We start from the raw sequence: 8,627 nt of genomic DNA, 5'->3' as shown, positions 1-8,627 counted from the left end.
CATTTCCCCTTGGAATATGGGGCTTCATTCTGCTCCCCATCCACATCTTCCAGCTCAAGGTGCTGGATACCTGGAGAACAACTGGTCTTACTATTAAAGACTGAGGCAAAGAAGGCATTAAGTACCTCTGCCTCTTCCTCGTCCTTCATCACTATGTTCCCCCTCCACATCCAATAAAGGATGGTGATTCTCCTTAGCCCTCCTTTTATTGTTAATGTATTTATAGAAACATTTTTTATTGTCTTGAAACAAGGATCTAAAACAATTATAAGGTTTTAGCATTTGTAACTAATCAACTGTAAGTTTTATAAATGTCTTAATGTATGTACTTTCTGGAATGTTATTGATTACATGATTAGTTTAACTTTTGTATAGATTTCTTTAGCCTAGTAACTGTGTGATTATGTTTAACAGCCTACTCTCATAGTCCTTAGGCTGTATTTGCCTCAATGCTAACATTTCAGCTATGTGTAAACAGTTAATCACAAGGAAAGCATGTGTGTAGAACCAAGAGGCCTCATGAAGTCAAAACAAAGAAGAGTTAAAAGGAAGGACTGAGAGATTAATGAGTACAGAGAGGATTTCTTAACCTTGAGAATTGAGCACTCCTGCTAGGATGTTTCTAACAAAGATAATAAGAAAGAATCGCTTGGTTGTACAACAGAAGGGGCAAACATCCAAGGAGAAGAAACTATCCTTAGAAGACCTGTGACCATAAAAGGGAAAAAGGAGTAGGGGGCTGATTCCCCAAACAACCACCTGAGACTCCTGTGCATGCATACTGTAGTTTTGCAACACCAGCATTATGTAAATGTAGTAGATAGGCAGGGAGGCAGAGATTTCTCAGAAAATATGTGAATATCCATGTCTTTAAGGTATATAAAGGATGAATTTCTGTTTCAAGGCACACATGTTAGGAGGAGATACCCCCATTCGTCCGGTGCTGTAATAAAGATGTCTGCTTAATAACACTTCGATGTTACTAAGTTTGAATTTCTTTGAATCAGTCTTTTACGCCAGTAGCCAGATTAAGTTCTAGTTGGGCTTTGGCCCTCCTATTTTCTCTCTGCACAACCTCATGACATCCTTGCAGTCCTCCTGAGTGGCCCGCCCCTTCTTCCAAAGGCCATAAACTCTTTTTTTTTTTTCCCCTCCCTGAATTCCAGCCAAAACTCTCTCTTCAGCCAGGCCAGGATTACCCCATTTTAGGTGCAGAATACAGCACTTGAATGGAATGGAAGCACTGCAGCAATGGAAGCAGAGCAACTGGCAACGCAGAGGCAAGCCCATCTGGGCTGCTGAATTGTGGCAAGATATTGCTGCCCGACTAGAGAATCTCGTCATAAAAGTACGTCACGTAGATGCTCACGTACCCAAGAGTCGGGCCACCGAAGAACATCAAAACAACCATCAGGTGGATTGGCTGCTCCGATGCTGGGATAATGGGGCCAGTAGCCTGGAATCAGTGCCTGCTACAGACGTTGGAGTAGTCACAGTGCCTGCCACATTGCCATCAGACCCAGAGAGCCTCTCTCCCCTTTGCATAGTGTTAAATAGGGTTCGGTAGGCATGGGCCAGGCCCCAGCACATGGCAATGATTTGTGTCTCCTTGGAGCTGCCAGGCTGACAGCATACTTCTTCCAGATACTCTGCTAGTTTATCAGGATTCTGCACTTGTTCGGGAGAGAAGCTCCAAAACACCGGAGGTGCCCACCGCCCCAGGCATTTGCCCATGCTGTTCCACACACCCTGCCATTCATAACTATCCAGCCTTGGGGCAGATCTCCGGGTGATATTCTTAAATTGCTTGCCAACCTTAGACAAAACTGAAACCATGTTCCCCAGAAGTAGCAATAGAGGTATTTTAACCAGCCAAGGGTGTTCAAAATACTGAAAAATTATTGTGATGAAGGAGGAAATGTTATGATAGAGGGTATCAAAGGTACCATTCTGCATTTCCTCCATAAAAAACCTTTCAGAGGCAGAAGTATAATTGCTAATCGTCTCCACAAGACTGTAGCCAAAATACAGTAACGGCTTTAGTACAGAGCTCAGATGATACCACATTAAGCTCAAGGTCAGTGCTCTAAAAACAAAATTCACAGGCGAGACATTACTAATCATTGCAGAGTACAGCAGCCCGCAGAAACCAACACCGATCCTTAACATGTACAGCAAAGACGAAAGCATGATGCAAATCAAACTGATATTGTGACCTGCAACCGTTATTATCTCACTACTCCAGCCCCACGTTGGGCGCCAAAAAGGACTGTCGTGGTTTAGCCCCAGCCGGCAACTAAGCACCACGCAGCCGCTCGCTCACTCTCCCTCCCACAGCGGGACGGGGGAGAGAATTAGGAAAAACCTCGTGGGTTGAGATAAACACGGTTTAATAGGACAGAAAGAAAGAAGGGAACAATAATGATAATACCAACAAAGGAATGTATAAGAACAAGTGATGCCCAATACAGCAATTGCTCACCACCCCGTGATCGACAGCCCGTCCCCGAGCAGCGATTTCCGCCCCCCCGGCCAACTCCAGTTTATGTACTGGGCATGATGTCGTATGGTAGGGAATATCTCTTTGGCCAGTCTGGGTCAGCTGTCCCGGCTGTGTCCCCTCCCAGCTCCCCGTGCACCCCCAGCCTGCTCGCTGGCAGGCCAGCACAAGAAGCTGGACTGTCTTTGACGGCTCAGCAACAACCCAAAACATCAGCACATTATCAACAGTTCCTCATCCCAAATCCAAAACACAGTCTCACACTAGCTTCTGTGAGGAAAACCAGCTCTATCCTGGCTGAAACCAGGACAATATCCATGTCTTTAAGGTATATAAAGGATGAATTTCTGTTTCAAGGCACACATGTTAGGAGGAGATACCCCCATTCGTCCGGTGCTGTAATAAAGATGTCTGCTTAATAACACTTCGATGTTACTAAGTTTGAATTTCTTTGAATCAGTCTTTTACGCCAGTAGCCAGATTAAGTTCTAGTTGGGCTTTGGCCCTCCTATTTTCTCTCTGCACAACCTCATGACATCCTTGCAGTCCTCCTGAGTGGCCCGCCCCTTCTTCCAAAGGCCATAAACTCTTTTTTTTTTTTCCCCTCCCTGAATTCCAGCCAAAACTCTCTCTTCAGCCAGGCCAGGATTACCCCATTTTAGGTGCAGAATACAGCACTTGAATATATATATCACATATATATATTCAAATACTTTGAAAAACTTGAGATAAAAAAATACCTGCTAGCTAATCAGTTTCTCCCAAAAGCTCTGGGCCAACAACTATTTTCAATATTTTTCCACAGCAAAAGAAAGCTCTCAGCATTGTTTGCATGGGGAATCCAACACATCTAAGATTTCTACACTGGAAAAGCAGGAAAAGTAAACAAGCTATACTAAGTGATTCTTCAATTTTTTAAATGTAGTATTATAGCTAATACACTTCTGAGCTGAGATGTGGTGCTGTTTCTCTGGAGAGCCAGGAGTTTCAAGTCTTTGGGATTAGAAGTAATACCTACTTACATATCACACAGACTTTGACTCAACAGCACCGTGCTGCAACTGCAGGCTTAAAGCTGGACTGAAGCATGCTAGTTTAGATTTCTGACATATTATTAGCTACACTCACAATCAAGATTATTCATACAGTAAGTAATCTTTTTGCTTTCTGTAATTCATAAATAGAAAAAAGCATTTTTTGTTACATTAAATAATGACACTAAAAGCATTTTAAGCATACACCATTTTGGAGCCTCTAAACATCAAAGGTACACTATCATCTTCATTTTACAGCCCAATAAAGATGAAGTAAGTTTATTTATTAAGAGAGTAGTACAAGGGAAAGCCCAAAGCATCCACCACCGTAACACTCCTCTTACACCTCACTCCATACTCTAAGCAACAGTAACCCAACCTCCTCAGGAAACAGAGCAAAACAGTACTGCTAGGAACACTCCTACGTGCTCTGTAGTCAAAAAGACCATCTTCTCTTCCTAATTGCCTTTCTTAAGGAAACAGGTCTTCGCTCAGCCCCACTCATGTGGTGGATGAGACCACCAATGCCCTTAGAGCTGTGAAGCCACACACAGGCCCTGCAAGCCCGCAGTGGGCCCAGGAACTCCTACCTGAGGCCGCCCATGTCTCATCTTCTCCTTCCTCGTCACCTGCACGTCTCCAGAAGTAGGAGAGCGCCTTAGAAAAGAGGCCAAGCATTCTCGAGCGCCCGGCACCTCACAGCGACCGACAACCCGCACCGCACTCCCCCGTAGCCGCACTTCAAGCCCCCACGACGCCGCCGGCCAATCACGCTGCTCGCTCCTGGTCACGTGAGGGAGCGCACGTCGCGTGCCATGGGCGGGGGGAGGGGAGGTGTTACGGGCCCATGCGGCTTTTCCCGCTGCGGGCGCGCGGGCTCAAGGGCGGGGCCGGAGCGAGCGGCTTCGCCCGGCAGCACTGCGCAGTGGGAGCTGCCCCGCAGCCCGCGTGCCTCGAGCGTGACGTCACGCGACGTGACGTGACGTGACTACGCAGCTCGCTTCCCTCGTTCCCGGTTGGCTCTCGCCTTCTGTTAAGGAGGGGCGCGCACCAGCTGGCGTGAAGGGGCCGCCATTACCTGTGGGGTGCTGGTGATGCTGTCTGGCGTTGCCGGCGTGCTGTACGACAGGTTTCTGGGTTTCTGTAAGCGAGGAGTGCTGAGCAGGCAGAACCCCCAGGCGGGCTGCCATCTCACCGGGGCTGAGGGCTCTCGGTGCGCATGTGTGGCCCTGGAGGTGAGTCGGAGATGGGGTCTGTCCGATGTGGTAAAATGGAGTCCGTGGGAAGGTATGCACGTGCAGATGGCGTATCTCAGGAAGAGCCAGTTTCAAAATGATAAAATAAGCTCTAGAACGTTATAAACTTGGTTAACAGGAAAAAAAAAAGTCTTAATATCATTTATGCAGGAGCTGCTGTGGCTCTAGAGGAAATAAAATTTCTGTTGCTTATCCTTTCCATCGTTGATATTTTTACCAGTTCCTTTCATGCAAAGCACTTTATGTATCTTGTATAAGCCCCCTTTAAGTTTTGTTTTTCAAATAGTGTTTCACAAAGCGTAGCTTTGGAGTTGATGAGGTCAGCATCCCAGTAATTTCAATGGGAACTGCAGTAAAAGGCTGTTAACAGCAGACGGTGTCTGGAAGCTGGGCAGAGCGGTGTATACTTTTATGGGAAACTACTTTATGGCTGTTGGTTGCAGAGTGGCAGCGCAGTCTGTAATTAGATTCTGAGGCTAAACTAGCAGTTGTCTTTGGCAACCTTTTATCTTCTTCTCGTATAGTTTGCTCAGCGTTATTCAGGCGAAGAGGGCTAGGAGTGCACTGCAGATTGTTTAACGCTTTTAGAGTCCTATACTGTTCCTAGACCAGAAGACATTTTGGTTGCCAGTAGTGACACACAGGTTCCACTGTCTTTCTGTGAAGTAACCGAGGTGATGCTGCTGGGAGGAGAAACATACTATAAGTGTCTGCACTCAGTGGCAGGTGAAGAAATTGTTTTTCTGGAGGAGGGGGGTGGTTATACATGCATAAATTCCTGTCTGAAGATCCTGCAGTTTATAACACCCTTCCCAGGCTGTGCTTCTTGGGAATCTTATTGCAAGAAAATCGCCAAGGCAGAAAAGACCAGTATTCAGTCTGGATGTCCTTTAGCATGCTAACATGATGTGTTTATGACATCCATGAAATTAGAAGTACTTTGTATATTAATAGCATACAACGGATTGTATATATACTGATCAAACCTGTTTAAACTTTTACGAGGATGATTCACGTGAAGGACTAAATCCAAAGAAGTTTATCTTATACTAGGGGAGCAAGACATCCCTTTGAAGCTATTTGGCCTACATTTTGCTCTTGGTTCAGTACATGCCCCAAGACACAAGCTGAGAAACGAGGGTTGAGAAATGAGCTCCAGAGAAACAGAATACTTTAAAGAGCTGGTTTTAAACGTGCTGAAAATATTGAACAAAGAATACATGTAATGATCTAAAATGGTGTAATTAAATATTGTGTGAAAGAATGCATAGGTAGCATAGCCAATAAAAACTCATCAGAAAAAGGAAAGGATGGTCATCATAGTAAAAACAAATTTCACCAGAGCTTCAGGTGCTGTATGTTTTTGTGTTTAGGTTTGGGAACACAGACATGAGACTGGTGTTAGGTTCGGTGCTAGGGAAACTGTTCCAGGACAGAATACTTTTTTATCAGTTACTGATACAAAAGTAGGACTATGACAAGTTTATGTACCTTTTTATCATATTGTCCCTTGGCAGACCAGTTACAGTTGTCAATCTGTTTTTTGTCTTTTGTGGTTGCTGCGGGGGATGTTCGCATGGCACAGCCCTGGTAAATGACCTAGTATCTGCTATAGCTGCATCAGGAAGTCTGAACTTGTTCTGTGGTCATTTCAGTGGTGGAAGTAAGTAGTTCTTCATAGCCTCGGAAGATTTTATTTGACTGGATTGTCAACCCTTGAGAATCTTTTAGCCTAACTTAGAATAAAAATACAAAATTTGTAAATTCTTTTCAGAAGCCAGTAATGTTCTGTTGGCATTGTTAGATTTCCTGCAGTCTTTGTGTAGGTTTCCTATGCACCCTTTAGGATTAGGAGGAATCTCTTCGTACAGCATCTTCGTACCTTACTGAGCATTATAAGGTTTTGGCCTATGACTTGGGCTCTGGCTACCAGATCTCACCTTGTGGTCATGTATACACAAAAATGACACAGGGCTTTTATGGAGTCAGGAACATGAAATTAAGGGAACCTAAAATAAGGGCCCCAGCAAATTTTTAGAGCAGAAACTGAACTGTGAAGTTTAAGGGTTTTTTGTTGACACTGATGCCAAATACAGAGGGTGCCGTAGTTGCGTGGTGAACCTCTGTGCGAAAACGAAAACAGCAAATACATTGGGAAGTGCACAGGAAAGGGGACAGAAGGAATTTCACCAGAACCAGAGAAAACACTGTAGTGCCACAGTTGAGAGAGAGGGCCCTCAGGTACAATAGTGGCTGAAACACTTGGAATTGTGAAAAGAAATTTCTAGGGTTTGAGCCCTGCTCTGTTCAGTGGTGCAGGACTCTGTATCTATGCAAAGAGATTAGATCAAATAAATACCTGAATATCTCACCGATTTTGTGTAAAGCGTAAGTTGATCTCCTAAATTGGTCAAAAGGGATAAAATATGATCACGTTTTCTATCTATGGTAATTTATGTTAGAGCAAACCAGTACCTAGCATTCATTGAAAAAGATGTGAAGTAAGTATTACTCATTTTCCATTAAACTGTAGTCTTTGAAAAGTTACAGATAATGGAAGTATTTGTTTCTTCGTTGAACAGAGCGGCTTAATTACTTAAGGCAGTTTTGCTTGGCTACACAGTCTCTTTCTTCCCTGTTTTCTAACACAGTCTACAGCTGCATCTAGAGCTGTGTATAGTGTATTAATTTCCATGTTTCACTCTATTAAAAAGACTAACATTTTAATATTCTTTTAGTATTGGCTAACATTATGAGAAGAGCAAAACCTACAGTCTATACAAATTGAGAAGTAGTGCTGTTCTAAAGTTTTTCTAGCATACTTTAAAGGTGGTGCCCTTCAGAGTACTGAAGATTTAATTGTGCCTTGGTTACAACAGTGTTTAAAGTTTATACAAAAGACCCTGTCATTGCTGTAGCTGTCAAGGTGCCAACATCTTCAAGATAAAAGCATTCTTTTTTTTTTTTTTTTTCAGTGCCTAATAAGCAGGAGGACTGGATCCAATGTGTGCTGCCCATTGCATGTCACTGCTGTCTGCTAGAGGTAAAATATGTTGTTTAGTCATCATGGTGTTCTGTAAGTATGAATGTCAGCACTGTTGAAGTGTGCAGGGTTTGTCTGAACACTCTAGAAAACTAGGGTTAGTAGAAAAAGGTAGAGAAGAGTTCTACAGTGAAGATAATATTCTTCATAGATTTCTAACCTCTAACTTTCTAACTTCCTAACTTGAGATACTTGAATACTTGAATTTTTATCTGTAGTTTATTCTAGGAAAATATTGCTTTGTAAGTAGCTTTTGGTCTTTTGAAACAAGAAATAGATTGTTGAATATTGTTATCACTGGCTATTATAAGAACTAAAACTGGTAAACTATGAGGAAGGTTTTATTTAAGGTGCCAAGTAAGGAGTAGTAGTCAACTAAAAAAAGAGACTCAAAACTTTTTTAATTTGTTGGTCTGATTTGGAAGCGGCCCTATGAGAATGTAGTACAGTCATTTTCTAGTGTGTTCTGTTAATTAAAATTCAGGAGGCATTTTCCTGTTCCCTGGCTTAACTGAAGTTTTTGCTGTGCTTTTGTTCCATATCTGAATAGATGTTGTTGAAAGCCAAAGTGTAAAGGAGAACTTTTCAAAGACGGCATGACTCACTGAACGGTGAGAATATCACAAAGTGTACAGGCAGCTGTGTGCACAAGACTCTTTTAAACTGACAGTTAACTTTTCAGTTGAAGGTAAGCATGAAGGTTTTTAACTGTTGAAATATCTGTAGTAATTTAATTATAAGATACTCCTCAAGGTATTTGAACAGATTGGCAAGCAGTGAGATGAGGAAGAAAG

The sequence above is a fragment of the Phaethon aethereus genome (assembly GCF_964289735.1).
Source record: "Phaethon aethereus genome assembly, chromosome: 1".
Classification (NCBI taxonomy): Eukaryota; Metazoa; Chordata; class Aves; order Phaethontiformes; family Phaethontidae; genus Phaethon; species Phaethon aethereus.
This window is presented reverse-complemented; position numbering follows the sequence as displayed.